This window comes from Schistocerca serialis, chromosome 11 (genome assembly GCF_023864345.2).
Source record: "Schistocerca serialis cubense isolate TAMUIC-IGC-003099 chromosome 11, iqSchSeri2.2, whole genome shotgun sequence".
Lineage (NCBI taxonomy): Eukaryota > Metazoa > Arthropoda > Insecta > Orthoptera > Acrididae > Schistocerca > Schistocerca serialis.
The window spans coordinates 50,269,346-50,291,264 of record NC_064648.1 but is presented as its reverse complement, the minus strand read 5'-3'; the positions used below and the strand labels follow the sequence as shown (position 1 = coordinate 50,291,264).

At 51.4% G+C, this 21,919-nt stretch overlaps 1 protein-coding gene across 7 annotated transcripts in view; it reads right to left on the bottom strand.

Annotated features, from left to right (window-relative positions):
• LOC126426991 (zinc finger protein 431-like) overlaps nt 1-21,919 on the bottom strand; it is a 183,579-nt gene that overhangs the window by 128,234 nt on the left and 33,426 nt on the right. The gene's annotated exons all lie outside the window — the stretch shown is intronic.

Genomic DNA, 21,919 nt, shown 5'->3' with positions numbered 1-21,919 from the left:
CCCACAGGGCTGATCTACATAAATGTTGTGCTAAAGCCATTGGAGATGCCTTCAAAATCTGCAATGCTTGCCGATAATTAGTACACTGATAATGGCCAAACACATTCATACTAGAAACAGCCAGGAGAATAATGGAACATGCTTGCAACTGGTTTACAGGCAACAGCACAAAAATTCAACCTTTATACTTACAAAAACATACATCATGCAATTCCAAACAAATTCAAATGACTTACAGATACAAGGAGATATCAATGACAGACACTGGATGAGGTTCCAACAGATCGATAATAAATTAAGGAGGCACCAGCATGAGAATGAGATAACCAAAAAGCTCATCTCTCTCTGCCCTGCAATTAATGAATGTTCCTCCAGAGTGTCTACATGCAGAAATGCTTCCCAGCACGCTTTCTCTCAGTCCTAGCCTATAGGATAATCTTATAGGACATGGCAGCAATGAACAAATTAGTATTTATCCTATACAAGCTTGTAGTAGGAATGTGATGTGAACACTTTGCATCTACATGTCACTATGGAACTCCCTATTGCCTTTCACAAATAACATTAATATTTTATTTATTTCTGTTTGGCTTTCCCAGAACATAATTCCAAAAACAAGTGAAAACTCCAAACGATGCCATTGAAATTGCCTGTAAGTGAGTAATGCTGAGGGGATCAACTTGACAATTTTACAAATTTGTGGACCCCATTTCAATTGAAACCCAAGCAGACACCAAGGAATTGGATGCCGTATGTTTCATTTAGTGTGTGACCAGTAGTGTCTACTTCTAGTAGCAGGCCATTTCTGATTGGTTTTCCATCTTATAAAACGAGTCTTCAAGGGATGACTTCAACTGATAGCTGCAACATTAATAAGGGTAAAGTGCTGTGCAATATGGGGCAGGAAGTTTGTTGTTGGTAGTGATCAGGTGTTATTACTAAATGTAAGTAATTTGATGAACAGTTTGATGAGATTATCACTGAACTGAATCTGAAGAGGAGCAAATTGAAGAAAGTTGACAATGTTAGAAAACACATAGATGGTCAAAAAACCGAAGAGATGGGAAATTATCAGACATACAATTTTTCATACGGATGGTATACCACTGCATTGGAACCAGCATTGATGAGCTAAAAGGTCTGCAGACCTGACCATGAAATTTGCTTCATCTCACAGTATGGTATCTTTTTTATTGGTGGGTGTTTGTGGCAGGCTCCACCTATGTGTACCAATAACACTGGATGAACTATGATGCTACATGGGAACAGCACGAGTTTCCTAAACTGACATGCTTGCAAATGCATGGATCAAGTCTATTGTCTGGATGCTTAAATGTGTAGAAAAGGATTTTGATATTTGTGATCAGTAAATGACGAATCTGGTCCTAAACATAGCTGTGAAAAGTACCTTAATGTTTTATGTGCACACACACACAAAATGTGAGCAACATTAAAATCATATGGTTCCTTTGGAAAGAAAGGCTTTGCAGACATGTATAGAAATAAAAATTTGACCCCAATTCTGTACCTTTGTAATAAATAAAGTTATAGTCTTGTGAAATCTGATGATTTTAAACATCCTTGAGGAATTGCCTATACAGGTATAACTTCTTTCAGTGAAATATGTAGATCTTAATTTGTGTTGATGGGTTGCACCTATTATTGAATGTTTCACAATGTTTTTCAGAAAATTAAATTTGCTTTCAACACTGTAATCTCTGCCCTGGCTACAGATATGGTGTGAATGTTATTCATTTATTCATTCTTTAATTTACATATTGCATTCCATAAATGAAGACGTGGATGGATGTGGGATGAGCCACACTGCAAATCTTAAGGCAGAAGCTCTCACAGGGATTTATCTCTGTGAAGTGTAGTGACAACCAGCTGTTTGTGACTAGTGCTAATCTACTCGCACGGCTAATTAAGGGAACTAGTAATAGATTATTTTGTATGTATGTATATGTACATTTACTACTATGAAAAATATCATTGTTGCTCCTACTACATTGGTCAGCTACTTATTTTACCTAGAATTTCCACATACATCTATACTCCGCTATCCACTTAATGGCACATCGCAAAGGGTACCCCATAACCCTGCTGGTGATTTCCGTTCCCATTCCACTCACAAATATGAGTGAAAAAGACTGTATATGTGCCTCTCAATCAGCCCTGACTTCTCAAATTTCACCTTCATAGTCCTTATGTGCTGTGTATGTTGGAAACAACAAAATCGTTCACCAGTCAGCTTCAAATGGCAGTTCTCTAAATTTTCTCAATAGTGTTTCTAGAAAGATCATCATCTTCCCTCTGGGAATTCTCATTTGAGTTCCTGAAGGAACTCTGTTACACTTGTGTGTTGTTTGAATCTACCAGTAACAGATGTAGCAGCCTCGCACTGAACTGCTTCTCCAACAAAGTATTAATTTGCTATCTTGCTAGCTTGCTCTAGCTTCTCATGCAATTACCTAATAAAACTCCCAATTCCACAATTACTACAGAATCTTGCTGGCCATGTGCCAGTATCAAAATGGTCAGCCCTATTTTTCTGCATCATTATTAAGCTCTTGCATTTTATGCTCCCGAGACCACAAAGGTTGCATGTCCACTCTAGCTGACAGAGCTAAGATATTTACTGCACAACTGCATGTACTACTCAGCATCACTGTTATGGTCACACATCTTCTTCATAGATTTCTCAGGTGTCTACCACTGTTTAATCTAAGTTACGTATTTTCAAAGTTGGTTGGTTGGTTTGTGGGATTAAAGGGACAAGACTGCTACGGTCATCGGTCCCTTTTTCCAAATACTAAAAACACCCACAGAGAATAAAAACGATTAACAGAATAGATCACAGACGACACAGAACAAGAGAAACTTAGACAAAGACCAGACAAAAAGAACTAAAATCACATAGAGTGTGGCGGTGGATGGCCGACCATAGAAATAAAAAAGGCAAAGCCAACCACTTAGAAACACATTAAAAAATCAGTTTAAAATCATAGGCCAAAGGCAAGAATCAACACAAAACAATAAAATAAAACAAACACTTAGGTTAAATGGTAAAAAACCCCTGCCCGAATAAAACGTAAAACTAAGTCAGCCATAGCAGAGTCATCTGTTAAAAAGGTAGGGAGCGTGTCAGGCAGTGCGAACGACTGCCTGAGCACAGCTAAAAGTGGACAGTCCAATAAAATGTGGACCACTGTCAAAACGGAGCCGCAGCGACATAAAGGTGGGTCCTCACGTCGCAATAAGTGGCCGTGCATCACCCATGTGTGCCCAATGCGCAGCCGGCAGAGGACAACAGACTCCTTGCGAGAGACCCGCAAGGAGGAGCTCCACACACCGGTAGCCTCCTTGATGGCCCGAAGTTTGTTTCGTGAAGGCAGGGCGCGCCATTCAGTGTCCAAAAGGTCCAGAATTTTGCTGCGTAGGAACGCTCGCAAATCTGTCTCCGGGAGGCCAATGTCCAGAGATGGTGTACTGGTGGCCTCTTTCGCCAGGCGGTCAACATTTTCATTTCCGGGTATCCCAACATGGCCCGGGGTCCAAACAAAGACCACAGAGAGGCCGCAACGCACAAGAGTATGCAGGGACTCCTGGATAGCCATCACCAGATGAGAATGAGGAAAACACTGGTCGAGAGCTCGTAAACTGCTCAGGGAATCGCTACAGATCACGAAGGACTCACCTGAGCAGGAGCAGATATACTCTAGGGTACGAAAGATGGCGACCAGCTCAGCAGTGTAAACGCTGCAGCCAGCCAGCAATGAACATTGTTTGGAATGGTCGCCTAGAGTAAGCGCATAACCGACACGACCAGCAACCATCGAGCCGTCAGTGTACACAGTGCCAGAGCCCTGATACATTGCAAGGAGGGAAAGAAAGCATCGGCGGAAGGCCTCCGGAGGGACTGAGTCCTTCGGGCCCTGGGCCAAGTTGAGCCGAAGGCAAGGGCGAGGAACACACCATGGGGGTGTACGCAAAGTGGTCCGAAAAGGAGGTGGAACAGTGAAAACCCTATGCCTGGAGAGAAGCTCTTTGACGCGGACCGCGATCGTACAACCTGACCGGGGCCGACATTCTGGCAGATGGACAACCGATTGCGGGAACAGGAGACGGTAGTGCGGATGCCCGGGCATGCTAAAAACACGGGCAGCATAAGCGGCCAGCAAACGTTGGCGCCGTAACCGCAGTGGAGGGACACCTGTCTCCACTATTATGCTGTCCACAGGGCTGGTACGGAAGGCACCAGTGGCAAGGCGTATCACGCTGTGTAGTATTGGGTCCAGCACCCCCAGCACAGATGGGGATGCTGAGCCATAAGCCAGGCTCCCATAATCCAGACGAGACTGGATTAACACTTGGTAGAGCCATAACAGGGTAGATCAGTCGGCGCCCCAGCTGGTGTGGCTCAAGCATCTCAGGGCATTTAGATGCATCCAACACGCCTGTTTACGCTGCCGAATATGAGACAGTCAAGTCTACCGAGCATCAAAAACTATCCCCAAAAACCTGTGGGTCTCCACCACAGCAAGGAGTTCGTCGGCAAGATAAAGCCACGGCTCAGGATGGACTGTTCGGCGCCGGCAGAAATGCATAACATGGGTCTTGGCAGCCGAAAACTGAAAGCCATGTGCTACAGCCCAAGACTGCGCCTTGCGGATAGCGCCCTGTAGCTGACGTTCAACAGCTGGAATGCCAGTAGAGCTGTAGTAAAGGCAGAAGTCGTCAGCATATAGGGAAGTGGAGACAGAATTTCCCACCGCTGCAGCAAGCCCATTTATTGCGATTAAAAACAGGCAGACACTGAGGACAGATCCCTGTGGTACCCCATTCTCCTGGAATCGGGAGGAACTACGAGAGGCCGCGACTTGCACGCGGAAGGTACGATACGACAGAAAATTGCGGATAAAGATCGGCAGAGGGCCCCGAAGACCCCATACATGAAGAGTAGATAGGATGTGACGGCGCCATGTCGTATCGTACGCCTTCCGCATGTCGAAAAAGACAGCGACCAGGTGCTGACGGCGGGCAAAGGCAGTACGGATGGCCAACTCCAGGCTCACCAGCTTGTCGGCGGCGGAGCGGCCTTTACGGAACCCATCCTGAGATGGAGCCAGAAGGCCCCGTGACTCCAGTACCCAGTTCAACCGCCGGCTCACCATCCGTTCAACCAACTTGCAAAGAACATTGGTGAGGCTAATGGGATGGTAGCTGTCCACTTCCAAAGGGTTCTTCGCAGGTTTCAGAATGGGGATAACAACACTTTCCCGCCATTGCGACGGAAACTCACCCTCGACCCAAATGCGGTTGTAAAGGTCGAGGAGGCATTGCGTGCAGTCCACTGAAAGGTGTCTCAGCTTCTGACAGTGGATGCGATCTGGCCCAGGAGCAGTATCAGGGCAAGCGGCAAGGGCACTGCGAAATTCCCACTCACTGAATAAAGCACTGTAGGATTCAGAATGGTGGATACGAAAAGAAAGGCTCCGACGTTCCATCCACTCTTTAATGGAGCGGAAGGCCAGTGGGTAATTGGAAGAAGCGGAACTAAGAGCAAAATGCTCTGCCAAGCTGTTGGCAATTTCGTCAAAGTCTGTACAAACTGCTCCATTCAGTGAGAGCGCAGGGATTCTGACAGGGGTCCGATAGCCGTAGAGGCGGCGGATCTTGGCCCAGACCTGCGATGGAGAGACATGCAGGCCAATGGCGGACACATACCGCTCCCAGCACTCCTGCTTGCTTTGGCGGATAAGGCGGCGGGCCCGCGCACGCAGCTGTTTGAAGGTGATGAGTTGTTCAATGCAGGAATGTAGGGATGTCGCTTGTGACACTGTAGCACCCGACGGCGATCTTTAATCGCCTCAGCGATCTCAGGCGACCACCAAGGCACAGTCTGCCGCCGAGGGGTCCCAGAAGAACTGGGAATGGCTGATTCGGCGGCAGTAACGATGCTGTTGGTGACTGAGTGAACCACCGCATCAATGTCGTCACTAGAGAAAGGCTCAATAGCGGCAGTGGAGGAGAACAAGTCCCAGTCAACCTTATTCATAGCCCACCTGCAAGGGCGCAGAGAAGACTGACGCTGTGGCAGTGACAGAAAGATTGGAAAGTGGTCACTACCACACAGGTCGTCATGCACTCTCCATTGGACAGACGGTAAGAGGCTAGGGCTGCAGATCGAAAGGTCGATGGCGGAGTATGTGCCATTCGCCACGCTAAAGTGTGTGGAGGAACCATAATTTAAAAGAGAAAGATCGAGCTGTGCTAATAAATGCTCAATGGTGGCGCCTCGACCTGTCGCCACTGACCACCCCACAGAGGGTTATGGGCGTTGAAGTCGCCCAGTAACAAGAAAGGTGGCGGCAATTGGGATATCAGAGCAGCCAGAACATGCTGCGTGACAGCACCATCCGGTGGAAGGTAAAGACTGCAGACAGTAACAGCCTGTGGCGTCCACACCCGAACAGCGACAGCCTCTAAAGCTGTTGCTATAGGTACAAACTCGCTGTGAAGACAGTTAAGGACATATATGCAGACGCCACCAGACACCCTTTCATAAGCTGCCCGGTTCTTATAATAACCCCAATAGCCATGGAGGGTGGGGGTTTGCATTGCTGGAAACCAAGTTTCCTGAATAGCAATGCAGAAGAAAGGGTGAAGGCTGATAAGTTGTCTGAGCTCAGCTAGATGGTGGAAGAAACCGCTGCAGTTCCACTGGAGAATGATATTGTCCATAGCTGAGAAAGGCGTGAAGGGACTGGGGAGGCAGATTACGCCTCCTGGGCCCCTGCTGCTACTGAGTCACCACCTGTACAACAGCCGTCCATTGCGTCCGAGTGACTGGCGAGATCCAGGTCCTCAGCGGACGCCAGAATCTCCACCTCATCTTCGGACGCAGAGTTAGAAGGTGGCAGTGGGACAGGTGCCACCGCAATGTCAGAATGCTTGGGAGCCTTTTTCTTGGACTGCTTTGCGCGCTGTGCCTTCGGTGGTTCTGGCTGGGAGGGCCTCACTGGGTCAGTCTCAGGGACTGAAGATGACCATGACGCCCTACGACCAGCGACCGTTGGTTGTTTGAGATACTTGCTGGTGTCTGCTTTGGCACTGGGCAAAGCCTGGGATGGGAGGGCCCCAAGGGACCCCTTCCGGGCAAGAGGCGCCGAAAAAGGCTCACGCTTCTCCAGCTGGGAAGGGGAAACAGATGTCCCCGATGGTTGGAGTGGTGTTGCTCCTGAAGTAGATGGATCAGGAGCAACAGGGAGTGAAGTGCCCCCCACAACCAAGGGGGCCGATGAATTCTGACAGAGCTGAGGTCGAACTGTAGGTGACGACGCGGTAGAGGTTCGAACTGGTGTTGCAGCAGCGGCATAGGTGGATGTCATGGTCACAGGATGGTTTTTTTTTTTTGGTGGGGTTTAAAGGCGCTCAACTACGGAGGTCATTAGCGCCCAGTCACAAGTGTTAGAGCACATGGAATCTAGTAAAACTCAAGGGGAGGGGGGACACCAGGAAGTCCGTACAAAGATGCAGATAAAATAAGTAAAAAAGTTAGATGTCTTTGGACAAGCCAGTCACAGGTATAAAACGCAGAACATGAGCAGCAGCTCGAGCGTCATCAGCTAAAATATCCGGTAAAGTAGATGGCAGGGACAGGACAACACGAGATTGACTAAAGTGGGGACACGACAATAAAACATGGCGCACTGTTAATGCTTGACCACAAGGGCACTGCGGGGCTGGGTCACCGGAGAGCAGGTAGCGATGGCTAAACCGGCAATGCCCAATCCGCAACCTGGTCAGAAGGACCTCTTCTCGCCGAGACAGTCGGGAGGAGGTCGTCCAAGCAGTTGGGAGTGGTTTTACTGCCCGCAGCTTGTTTCCTTGGAGGGATGACCAAGCATCCCACCACAACCACAGAAGCCTCTTACAAACAACCCAACGAACGTCAGATGACGGGACACAATGGGAGGCTGGCTGAGGCAGGAGGACTGCAGCCTTGGCTACAGCATCAGCAGCCTCATTCCCAGGCACTCCTACATATCCGGGAACCCACAGAAAGCTGACAAGAGAACCATTATCAGCGAAAGAATGGAGGGACTGCTGGATCCGTTGTACCAAGGGATGGACCGGATAGGGAGCTCCAAGGCTCTGAAGAGCACTGAGTGAATCAGAGCAGAGTACATACGATGAATGGCGGTGGCGGCGGGCATACTGAACGGTCTGATGGAGAGCAAAAAGCTCGGCCGTAAAGCTGGAACATTGGTCGAGGAGCCGGTATTTAAAGGTGACGGCCCCAACGACAAAGGCACAGCCGACACCATCGTCAGTTTTGGAGCCATCGGTGTAAATAAAGGTGTGACCGGCAAGTTGAGCACGAAGTTCGACAAACCGTGAGCAATACACTGCAGCCGGAGTACCCTCCTTCGGGAGTGAGCTGAGGTCGAGATAAATATGAACCGGAGCCTGGAGCCCAGGTGGTGTCGGGCTCTCACCCTCTCTGAAAGTGGTAGGGAGGGCAAAATCCAATTGTCGAAGCAGGCGACAGAAGCGGACTCCTGGGGCAGCAGGGCAGACACATACAACCCGTACTGACAGTCGAGAGAATCGGCGAAGAAGGACTGATAAGAGGGGTGGTCGGGCATTGACAACAGCCAGCAGGCATACCGACACAGCAGTACGTCGCGTCGGTAGGTCAATGGCAATTCAGCAGCTTCAGCATAAAGACTCTCGACGGGACTAGTGTAGAAGGCTCCGGTCGCAAGACGTAACCCCGATGGTGGATGGAGTTGAGATGGCGTAAGAGGGATGGCCGAGCAGACGAGTAGACGAAGCTCCCATAATCCAGCTTCGATCGGACTATGGACCGATACAAGCGAAGCAGGACAGTGCGATCCGCTCCCCAAGATGAACCACTAAGAACTCGGAGGACATTAAGGGAACATGTACAACGGGCCGCCAAATAAGAGACGTGCGGAGACCAACAAAGTTTCCTGTCCAATGTGAGCCCTAGAAACCTAGTTGTTTCCACGAATGGGAGAACAACGGGACTGAGATGTAAGGATGGCGGAAGGAACGCTTTATATCGCCAAAAGTTGATACAAACTGTCTTCTCTTCAGAGAACCGGAAGCCATTTGCCACGCTCCATGAGTATAGGCTGTCTAGACAACGCTGAAGGCAGCGCTCCAGGAGGCATGTTCTCCAGGCACAGCAGTAGGCGACCGCGTAGGCCCCACCTGTGCATAGTGCGGAGGATACCTCCTCTCCAACAGGTATCATAAGCCTTCTCCAAATCGAAGAACACGGATACCGTTTGGCGCCTTTGCAAAACGTTGTTCATGATGAATGTCGACAAGGTCACAAGGGGGTCAACAGCGGAGCGGCGGCGACGAAAGCCGCATTGAACATTGGTAAGTAGCCGTCGAGATTCAAGAATCCAAACTAACCGAGCGTTAACCATGCGCTCCATCACCTTACATACACAGCTTGTAAGAGAAATGGGGCGGTAACTAGAAGGAAGGTGTCTATCCTTCCCGGGTTTGGGTATAGGAACAACGACGGCGTCACGCCAACGCATGGGGACCTGACCTTCGATCCAGACGCGATTGTAGGTACGAAGAAGGAAGCTTTTGCCCGCCGGAGAAAGGTGTGCCAGCATCTGAACGTGAATTACATCTGGCCCCAGAGCAGAGGACTCGGACAGTGCAAGCGTACGTTCGAGTTCCCGCATAGTAAAGGGGGCATTATAAGTTTCCAGATTCAGCGAGTGGAAGGAAGGTCGCCCAGCCTCTTCTGCCTCTTTCCTGGGAAGGAAGGCTGGGTGGTAATGGGCGGAGCTTGAAACCTCCGCGAAAAAGCGGCCGAAGGCGTTGGAGACAGCCACAGGATCAACAAGGACCTCATTACCTGAGGTAGGATGGCGGCGAATGGTGCGTAAAGAACGTCATCGAGAACGGATAGCGTCTCTACAAGCCTCATTCCACCAGGGGACGGAAACGCGACGTGAAGAAGAGGTAGTATGAGGAATGGAAAGTTCGGCAGCATTGATGATAACAGCCGTGAGGTATTCGACCTGACTGTCACAACTGAGAAAATCATGGTCCGGAAAGGTCGCCAGGGAGGAGTAAAGTCCCCAGTCAGCTTTCGGTATGTTCCAGCTCGAAGGATGTGGGGATGGGGTGTGGTGCAGGAGACGAACGACACCGGGGAAGTGGTCGCTCGAATAGGTGTCAGAAAGGACATACCACTCAAACCGACGGGCAGGAGTGGTACAACAGATCGAAAGGTCCAAGTGGGAGTAGGTATGAGTAGAGTCCGAGGGGAAAGTCGGGGCGCCAGTATTGAGGCAGACGAGACTGAGATGGTTGAAGACATCCGCCAAGAGGGAGCCTCGTTGACAGGATGCAGGAGAGCCCCAAAGGGGATGATGGGCATTGAAGTCGCCAAACAATAAAAACGGCGGAGGAAGCTGAACAATCAGGTGCATCATGTCAGCCAGACTAACTGCGGATGACGATGGAGTGTAGATGGTACAAACTGAAGAAATAAAAGCAGAAAGAGTTAATACGGACAGCTATTGCTTGGAGTGGGGTGGTCAATGGGATGGGATGGTGATAGACATCATCCCGAACGAGCAACATGACCCCACCATGAGCTGGGATACCGTCCACAGGGGTGAGGTCATACCGCTCCGAGGTGTAGTGGGTAAAGGCAATACGGTCAGTTGGGCACAACTTGGTTTCCTGGAGACCAAGGACAAGCGGACAGTGCAGGCGGAGGAGCAGTTGTAATTCCACCCGATTAGATCGAATACCTCTTATCTTCCAATGTAACAAGGCCATCGCTAGTCAAAAAAAAAAAAAGGGGGAACGAGACGAGGGAAGAGCTGGTCACCTCGACGGCCGCGGAGGGCCAGGTTTCGAGGGAACAACGCTACAACCGGTGGGAGGCGGATCCTGTTCCATCGAGTCGTCGCCAGCTGCGGCCGCTGTCCCGGGTTGCGAAGGAGGGGCAGCATCAGTTGCCGACGAGAGGCCAGCTGAGCGCCTGGTAGCAGAGCGTCCCGGCGAAACCGAGGACAGCCGGGAGCAGCGACTCACGGATGAAGCATCTGACGAAACGCGCCGGGGTGGAGAGGGGGATAGAGACTTCTTCTTGGAGGCCTTCTTGGAAGTCCGAGGAGGCACAGGGATGGTGGGTTTTTTTTTTTTTTGATAGGGTTTAAGGGCGCTCAACTGCTGAGGTCATTAGCGCCCAGTCACTGGTGTTAGAGCACAAGGAACCTGCTAAAACTCAAGTGGATGGGGGGACATCAAAAGGACCTGACAAAGATGCAGATTAAATAAGTAAAAAGGTTAAATGTCTTTGGTCAAGCCAGTTAAAGTTATAAAACGCAGAAGACGAGCAGCTGCTCGAGCATCATCAGCTAAAACATCCGGTAAGGTAGATGGCAGGGACAGGACAACACGAAATTGACTAAAACGGCGACACGACAATAAAACATGGCGCACCGTTAATGCCTGACCACAAGGGCACTGCGGGGCTGGGTCACCAGAGAGCAGGTAGCGGTGGCTAAACCGGCAATGCCCAATCCGCAACCTGGTCAGAAGGACCTCCTCGCGCCGAGATGGTCGGGAGGAAGTTGTCCAAGCAGTTGGGAGCGGTTTTACTGCCTAGAGCTTGTTTCCTTGGAGGGATGACCAAGCATCCCACCACAAGGACACAAGCCTCTTACATACATCCCCACAAACGTCAGATGACGGGACACAATGGGAGGCTGGCCGAGGCTGGAGGACTGCAGCCTTGGCTGCAGCATCCGCAGCCTATTTCCCAGGCACTCCTACATGTCCGGGGACCCACAGAAAGCTGACAGAACCGCCATTATCAGCGAAAGAATGGAGGGACTGCTGTATTCGTTGAATCAAGGGATGGACCAGATAGGGAGCACCAAGGCTCTGAAGAGCACTGAGTGAGTCAGTGCAGAGTACATACGATGAATGGCGGTGGCGGCGGGCATACTGAATGGCCTGATGGAGAGCAAAAAGCTCGGCCGTAAAGCTGGAACATTGGTCAAGGAGCCGGTATTTAAAGGTGGCGGTCCCGACGACAAAGGCACAGCCGACACCATCGTCAGTTTTGGAGCCATCGGTGTAAATAAAGGTGTGACCAGCAAGTCGAGCACGAAGTTCGACAAACCGTGAGCAATACACTGCAGCCGGAGTACCCTCCTTCGGGAGTGAGCTGAGGTCGAGATAAATACGAACCGGAGCCTGGAGCCAAGGTGGTGTCGGGCTCTCACCCTCTCTGAAGGTGGTAGGGAGGGCAAAATCCAATTGTCGAAGCAGGCGACGGAAGCGGACTCCGGGGGGCAGCAGGGCAGACACATACAACTCGTACTGACGGTCGAGAGAATCGGCGAAGAAGGACTTGTAAGAGGGGTGTTCGGGCATAGACAACAGCCGGCAGGCATACCGACACAGCAGTATGTCGCGCCGGTAGGTCAATGGTAACTCGGCAGCTTCAGCATAAAGACTCTCGACAGGACTAGTGTAGAAGGCTCCGGTCGCAAGACGTATCCCCCGATGGTGGATGGAGTTGAGCCGGCGTAAGAGGGATGGCCGAGCGGACGAGTAGACGAAGCTCCCATAATCCAGCTTCGATCGGACTATGGACCGATACAAGCGAAGCAGGACAGTGCGATCCGCTCCCCAAGATGAACCGCTAAGAACTCTGAGGACATTAAGGGAACGTGTACAACGGGCCGCCAAATAAGAGACATGTGGAGACCAACACAGTTTCCGGTCCAACGTGAGCCCTAGAAACTTAGTTGTGTCCACGAATGGGAGAACAACGGGACCGAGATGTAAGGATGGCGGAAGGAACGCTTTATATCGCCAAAAGTTGATACAAACCGTCTTCTCTTCAGAGAACCGGAAGCCATTTGCCACGCTCCATGAGTAGAGGCTGTCTAGACAACGCTGAAGGCAGCGCTCCAGGAGGCATGTTCTCTGGGCACTGCAGTAGATCGCGAAGTCATCGACAAAGAGAGAGCCTGAGACATTAGGTGGAATGCAATCCATAATTGGATTGATCGCGATGGCAAAAAGGGCTACGCTCAAGACGGAGCCCTGAGGCACTCCGTTCTCCTGGAGGAAGACGTCGGACAATACGGAACCCACACGTACCCTAAACTTTCGATCCGTTAAAAAGGAATCAATAAAAAGGGGCAGACGACCGCGTAGGCCCCACTTGTGCATAGTGCGGAGGATACCTCCTCTCCAACAGGTATCATAAGCCTTCTCCAAGTCGAAGAACACGGCTACCGTTTGGCGCCTTCGCAAAAAGTTGTTCATGATGAATGTCGACAAGGTCACAAGGTGGTCAACAGCGGAGAGGCGGCGACGAAAGCCGCATTGGACATTAGCAAGTAGTCGTCGAGATTCAAGAATCCAAACTAACCGAGCATTAACCATGCGCTCCATCACCTTACAGACACAGCTTGTAAGAGAAATGGGGCGGTAACTAGAAGGAAGGTGTCTATCCTTCCCGGGTTTGGGTATAGGAACAACAACGGCGTCACGCCAACGCATGGGGACCTGACCTTCGGTCCAGACGCGATTGTAGGTACGAAGAAGGAAGCTTTTGCCCGCCGGAGAAAGGTGTGCCAGCATCTGAACGTGAATGGCATCTGGCCCCGGAGCAGAGGACCGGGACAGTGCAAGCGCACGTTCAAGTTCCCGCATAGTAAAGGGGGCATTGCAAGTTTCCAGATTCAGCGAGTGGAAGGAAGGTCGCCGAGCCTCGTCTGCCTCTTTCCTGGGAAGGAAGGCAGGATGGTAATGGGCGGAGCTTGAAACCTCCGCGAAAAAGCGGCCAAAGGCGTTGGAGACAGCCACAGGATCAACAAGGACTTCATTACCTGAGGTCAGGCCAGGTACTGAGGAGTGGGCCTTAATGCCCGACAGCCGGCGCAGGCTACCTCAAACAACGGAAGAGGGAGTAAAACTGGTAAAGGAGCTCGTGAAAGAGGCCCAGCAAGCTTTTTTGCTGTCTTTGATGACTCTACGACATTGCGCTCGGAGTCGTTTGTATTCAATACAATTCGCCAACGTAGGATGGCCGCGAAAGGTGCGTAAAGCACGTCGTCGAGCACAGATAGCGTCCCTACAAGCCTCGTTCCACCAGGGGACGGAAACGCGACGTGAAGAAGTAGTAGTAGTATGAGGTATGGAACGTTCGGCAGCATGGATAATAACAGCCGTGAGGTATTCGACCTGACTGTCACAACTGGGAAAATCGTGGTCCGGAAAGGTCGCCAGGGAGGAGTCAAGTCCCCAGTCACCTTTCAGTATGTTCGAGCGCGAAGGGCGTGGGGATGGGGTGTGGTGCAGGAGACGAACGACACAGGGGAAGTGGTCGCTCGAATAGGTGTCAGAAAGGACATACCACTCGAACCGACGGGCAAGAGTGGTAGAACAGATCGAGAGGTCCAAGTGGGAGTAGGTATGAGTAGAGTCCGAGAGGAAAGTCGGGGCGCCGGTATTGAGGCAGACAAGATTGAGATGGTTGAAGACATCCGCCAAGAGTGAGCCTCTTTGACAGGATGCAGGAGAGCCCCAAAGGGGATGATGGGCATTGAAGTCGCCAAACAATAAGAACGGCGGGGGAAGCTGATCGATCAGGTGCATCATGTCAGCCCGACTAACAGCAGATGACGGAGTGTAGACGGTACAAACTGAAAAAGTAAAAGCAGAAAGAGTAATGCGGACAGCTATTGCTTGGAGTGGGGTGGTCAATGGGATGGGATGGTAATAGACATCGTCCCGAACGAGCAACATGACCCCACCATGAGCTGGGATACCGTCCACAGGGGTGAGGTCATACCGCTCCGAGGTATAGTGGGAAAAGGCAATACGGTCAGTCGGGCGCAACTTGGTTTCCTGGAGACCAAGGACGAGCGGACAGTGCAGGCGGAGGAGCAGTTGTAATTCCTCCCGATTAGATCGAATATCTCTTATGTTCCAATGAAACAACGCCATTGCTAGTCAAAAAGGTGGGGGAACGAGACGGGGAAGAGCTGGTCACCTCGATGGCCGCGGAGGGCCAGGTTGCGAGGCAACAACGCTACAACTGACGGCAGGCGGATCCTGTTCCATCGACTCGTCGCCAGCTGCGGCCGCTGTCCCTGATTGTGTAGGAGGGGCCGCATCATTTGCTGACAAAAGGCCGGCGGAACGCCTGGCAGCAGAGCGTCCCGGCGAAACTGAGGACGGCCGGGAGCAGCGACTCACGGATGAAGCGTCAGATGAAACGCGCCGGGGTGGAGAGGGGGATAGAGACTTCTTCTTGGAGGCCTTCTTGGAAGGCCGAGGAGGCACAGGGATGGTGGGCTGGACCCGAAGAAGGTCCTCACGCGCGGGGTCCGTTTTGGAACGCTGGACCTCGGAAGCTGGGGTCCGGAACGTTTCCCCGATGGACGCCTGAGAAGAGGATCGCTTCTCAGGTGGCGTGGGGAGAGGAGGAGGAGGAAGGGTGGCCCCTGGGGCAGGGGGGTGGGGGCCGCGGGGGAGGAGGATTTGGAAGGGAGGGATTTGGGAGGCGGAGGCAGAGCCCCCTGATGGGCAGAGGAGGCGGAGGGGGGACAGGATAGAGGTGAGGATACAGCAGAAGGAGTGGACACAACTGAGGCAAACGAAGTGGCCAGTGACACGGGATGAAGGCGGTCATACTTCTTCCTGGCCTCAGAATAAGAGAGCCGATCCAAAGTTTTGATTTCTTGTATCTTTTTCTCCTTCTGATAGGCGGGGCAGTCTGGGGATCTAGGCGAGTGGACGCCAGGACAATTAGGGCACCGAGGTGGTGGGGTGCGAGTATGTTCCTCACGAAGAGGACGTCCACAGTCGCCACAAAGGGGCTCAGCCTCACACCGGGACGACATGTGCCCAAAGCGCAAACACCTAAAACAGCGGATAGGAGGCGGGACGTAAGGTCGCACGTCGCACCGGTAGCACATCACCTTTACCTTCTCCGGGAGAACATCCCCCTCGAAGGCGAGGATAAAGGCCCCGGTGTCGATGCGACGGTCTTTGGGGGCGCTGGACTCGCCGGACGAAATGCACGCCGCGGCGCTCCAGGTTGGCCCTGAGCTCCTCATCAGATTGTAGCAGGAGGTCACGATGAAAAATAACCCCCTGCGTTCTATTTAGTGCCAGATGTGGGACAATGGATACTGGGATGTCCCCTAGGCGGTCGCACGCCTGGAGTGCCGCCGACTGTGTGGCAGAGGTGGTCTTGATAAGAACGGACCCTGATCGCATCTTGCTGAGAGCCTCGATTTCCCCGAAGACGTCCTCAATGTGCTGAACAAAGAACATGGGCTTGGAGGTGGCGAACGTCCCCCCATCTGTTCGAGAACAGACCAAATAGCGGGGGAAGTACTTCGCCCCAAGCCGGCGGGCCTGTCCCTCCTCCCATGGAGTGGCCAAGGGGGAAAGGGCAGGAGAACCAGAACTAGAAACGGTACCTTTTCTTTTGGAAGACTCGGCCGCAGAGCGACCTGATACGTGTTGACGTTTCATGTGCGAAACGTCCGCCCCGATACCACCCACTCCGACCAGGGGCTCTCCCCACGGGCGCCACCCAGCCGCAGCAAGGGCCACCTGGCAGGATGACCATTGCCGGGAGTCCTGATGCCCCAAGGAGACGGGCATCGACTCCTTGGCCAACATGGGGAGGGTGCAGCTCAGGTATCGGCAGTACGATCCCTGTGTTGTCAGGGGGCTACAACCTAGAGGGTACATGACGACCCCACCACAACGGGCTGGCTACCGTGCTGGATTTCTGGTGCCATGGAAAGTCCATCATGATCGCTGGTGCAGATGGAGATGCACTATGGGCGTAACTTGGACAACCCATCAGGCGTTTAGGCCCAATTTGAGGAATAATGGGTATGGTGACAACGCCGGTGCAATGCTGAGTGCCAAGGTCTTAGTGCACTTAGGACCAGTGGTACACCATGTAAGGTGTCCTTCCCCAAAAGGCTCGTACTTCTGTAGAATTTTGAAAAATGGAGGTCAAACCCCAAGGGGGACCATCACATAGAAGGCCGAAACGGTTGAAACTCCTTTTAGTCGCCTCTTACGACAGGCAGGAATACCTCGGGCCTATTCTTACCCCGGACCCGCAGGGGGAAGGGATGGTGGGCTGGACCCGAAGAAGGTCCTCACGTGCGGGGTCCATTTTGGAACGGCGGACCTCGGAAGCCGGGGTCCGGAATGTTTCGCCGATGGACGCCTGAGAAGAGGATCCCTTCTCAGGTGGTGCGGGGGGGAGGAGGAGGTAGGGTGGCCCCTGGGGCAGAGGGGGCAGGGGCCGCGGGGGAGGAGGATTTGGAAGGGAGGGATTTGGGAGGCGGAGGCGTAGACTCTGGATTGTGGGAGGAGGTGGAGGGGGGACAGGATAGGGGTGAGGATACTGTGGAAGGAGTGGACACGACTGAGGCAAACGAAGTGGTCAACGTCACGGGATGGAGGCGGTCATACTTCTTCCTGGCCTCAGAATAAGAGAGACGATCCAAAGTTTTGAGTTCTTGAATCTTCTTCTCCTTCTGATATGCGGGGCAGTCTAAGGATCTAGGCGAGTGCATGCCAGGACAATTAACAGATCGAGGTGGTGGGGTGCATCTATGTTCCTCATGAAGAGGATGTCCACAATCGCCACAAAGGGGCTCAGCCTCACACCGTGACGACATGTGCCCAAAGCGCAAACACCGAAAACAGTGCATAGGAGGCGGGACGTAAGGTCACACGTCGCACCGGTAGCACATCACCTTTACCTTCTCTGGGAGAACGTCCCCCTTGAAGGCAAGGATAAAGGCCCCGGTGTCGATGCGATGGTCTTTGGGGCCGCGCTGGACCCAGCGGACGAAATGCACGCCTCGGCGGTCCAGGTTGGCCCTGAGCTTCTCATCAGATTGCAGCAGGAGGTCCCGATGAAAAATAACACCCTGTGTCCTATTCAGTGCCAGATGTGGGACAATGGACACTGGGATGTCCCCTAGTCGGTCGCATGTCTGGAGTGCCGCCGACTGTGTGGCGGAGGTGGTCTTTATAAGAACGGACCCCGAACACATTTTGCCGAGAGCCTCGATTTCCCCGAAGATGTCCTCGATGTGCTGAACAACGAACATGGGCTTGGAGGTGGCGAACGTCCCCCCATTGGTCCGAAAACAGACCAAATAGCGGGGGAAGTACTTCGCTCCAAGCCGGCGGGCCTGTCCTTCCTCCCAGGGAGTGGCCAAGGGGGAAAGGGCAGGAGAACCAGAACCAGAGACAGTACTTTTCTTTTTGAAAGACTCGGCCACAGAGCGACCTGATACATGTTGACGTTTCATCTGCGCCGCCCCGATACCACCCACTCCGACCAGGGGCTCTCCCCACGGGCACCACCCAGCCTCAGCAAGGGCCACCTGGCAGGATGACCGTTGCTGGGAGTCCTGATGCCCCAAGGAGATGGGCATCTACTCCTTGGCCGGCGTGGGGAGGGTGCAGCTCAGGTATTGGCAGTATGATCCCTGTGTTGTCAGGGGGCTACAACCTAGAGGGTACATGACGACCCCACCACAACGGGCTGGCTACCGTGCTGGATTTCGGGTGCCATGGAAAGTCCATCATGATCGTAGGTGCAGATGGGGACGCACTATGGGCGTAACTTTTACAACCCATCAGGCGTTTAGACCCAATTTGTTGAATTGTGGGTATGGTTACAACGCCGTTACAATGCTGAGTGCCAAGGTCTTAGTGCACGGAGGACCAGTGATACACCACGTAAGGTGTCCTTCCCCAAAAGGCTCGTACTTCTGTAGCATTTGGAAAAATGGAGGTCAAACCCCGAGGGGGACCATTACATGGAAGGCCGAAACGGTTGAAACTCCTTTTAGTCGCCTCTTACGACAGGCAGGAATACCTCGGGCCTATTCTTACACCGGACCCACAGGGGGAGGGCACAGGATGTAGCCGCTTATATTTCCGCCTTGCCTCGGTGTAGGTCAGGCGGTCCAGGGTCTTATATTCCATTATCTTCCTTTCCTTCTGGAAGATCCTACAGTCCGGTGAGCAGGGGGAATGGGGTTCTCCGCAGTTAACACAGATGGGAGGCGTAGCACATGGAGTATTGGGATGCGAAGGACGTCCACAATCTTGACATGTGATGCCGGAAGTACAGCGAGATGACATGTGCCCGAACTTCCAGCATTTAAAACACCGCATCGGAGGAGGGATATATGCTAACACATCACAACGGTAAACCATCACCTTGACCTTTTCGGGTAAAACATCACCTTCGAAGGCCAAGATGAAGGCACCGGTGGCTACCTGATTATCCCTCGGACCCCGATGCATGCGCCAGACAAAGTGAACACCTTGTCGTTCCAGGTTGGCACGTAGTTCATCATCGGACTGCAGAAGAAGATCCCTGTGGAATATAATACCCTGGACCATGTTGAGACTCTTATGCGGCGTGATGCTAACAGAAACATCCCCCAACTTGTCACGATTGAGCAACCTCCGTGACTGGGCAGAGGATGCTGTTTTGATGAGTACTGAACCATTGCGCATTTTGGACAAGCCCTCCACCTCCCCGAACTAGTCCTCTAAATGCTCCACAAAAAACTGGGACTTGGTTGACATAAACGATTCCCCATCAACTCGCGTACACACGAGGTACCGGGCTGAATATTCTCCACTGCCTTCTTTAGCCATACGTTCCTCCCATGGAGTGGCCAGGGAGGGAAATGATCTTGGTTTGTATTCCTTGCCGTTGAGGTTAGACCTCGATTGCTTAGAGACTGCTGGTGGAGGCCCACCAGCGAGAGATGATGTACCACGCTTCATTGCGGGTCATCCAACCTGATGCCACCCACTCCAAAAAGGGGCTCTCCCCACGGGCACCACCCAGCCACAGCAAAGACCACCTGGCAGGATGGCCTTTGCCGGGAGTCCCGATGCCCCAGAGGGATAGGCATCTACTCCTCGGCATACGTGGGGAAATAGCAGCTCAGGCATCAGCAGTGCGATCCCTGTGTAGTCAGGGGGCTACATGACGACCCCACCACAACGGACTGGCTACCGTGCTGGATGTCGGGTGTCGAAATATCCATGCACATCACGAGGGCAAAGATGGAAGTGCACAATGGAGGGAATGTATGCTATCCGGAACACACTCCAGCGGATGTGGCCGGAAGCTCAATTGAAATCCAACTCCATCACAATATCGGGTGTGCCAGATCTTAGGGCAAGATGGATTGAAGATGCATCACGTAAGGTGTCCTTCCCCAAATGGTACGCACTAACGGAAAAATCTGGAAAGGAAGTGGTCAAACCCCTTTGGGGACCATCATATTAAAGGCCGAAACAGATGAGACCCCTTTTAGTCGCCTCTCACGACAGGCAGGGATACCGCCTATTCTAACCCCCGAACCCGCAGGGGGAATTTTCAAAGTAACAAGTGGGGTACAACATCAGTGATTTCAGTGCCAACCACATGACATGGTATTCCAGACCACACAATCAGCAACACACTGTTCTTCACACTTGCTATGGGAGCAGCACTCCATGCAGTGGACACTATCCCTGAACCTCTGGCCCTGGTGCCATGGAGACATCTTGTTTGACCTGTGATCTCTTGGGCTGCATATGAAGGCCAGTATGGCCTTTTGTATTTTCATGGTAAGTGGTCACCAACTACAATCCAGCCACTTTGACAACTACAGCTATGCCCTAGGACACCCTACAGATCACTGTTTTAACCAAACTCCTCATATGCAGATCCCTGACTACTATGTGCAGCATTCTCATTTCTGTAAAACCCTTCTTGTGGAACAACACTACTACTGTTTCACTTACTGTCCTTTCTACTTGTGATGCCAATGCATCCCTTTCATTTGTTTAAAATGGCATAACATGAGTCCCTGTGACATTTAACTCTTGGCCTGTTAGCTGTGAATCAGCTACACTCCTTTATATACTCTCTGAGCTGTCCCTAGCATGATAGTTTGGATCCTAGACCTGTATGCTTGTATAATCACCACACACTCCAGTGTCTGAAGAAGCTAACATTTCAGTGCCTGAAAAATCCTTTTAAACTTCAGGAAGTTTGTTTATGAACAATCAGATCAAGAGTGAGCCAGTACCTAACCTTCGCAAATGTGTGTTGAATGTTCCCCAAGATTTGTCTAATTTCATTCTTGTGACGTGTTTATCAATGTGAGCTTCTCCTTCCCGTAGCAAGGTCATAAAGCATATTTAAAAAAATAATCTTTCTTCTTCAGATCTGCCAGGACTTGCATGGTGAGCCCATACACGGCTTCAGCTATGTACAATCATTCACTAAAAGCTATAAGAGTTTTTCTATTAATGAAAATTTTATAAGTAATAGAACAGGTACCACAGAAGCTGCCACAATATGTACAGGTTGTGGCCAACATATCGGGGCTGATCTAGAACCCACAAATTTCATCTCTGTTTTTCAAATCCCAAAAAAAATTTAGGGCAAACTCAAGAATAACTATGATTCACACAAAAGATAAGAACAGCCAGTGTTATTTTGAATTCTATTATCAGAAGTTGTTGAAAGTAGGAATATTTCTCAAATTATCTACACTATTAGAACTTACACTTCATCTAAATGTGAATTTCGCGACCATCACAGACAACCATTATACAATGTAGTTGATAACAACAAGGGCTACTGAGAACAGGATTATACCAGCCACTAGTCCCCTTCCACTACTATTTAAAACAGTCAGAATGTAAGAGGTGATATGAAAGTCAAGTGCAGGAGTACAAGAATACTCTACAATTACGAACATCAACAAATTCCAGAGAACTGACAATCTGTGACAATTCCACTGCAATG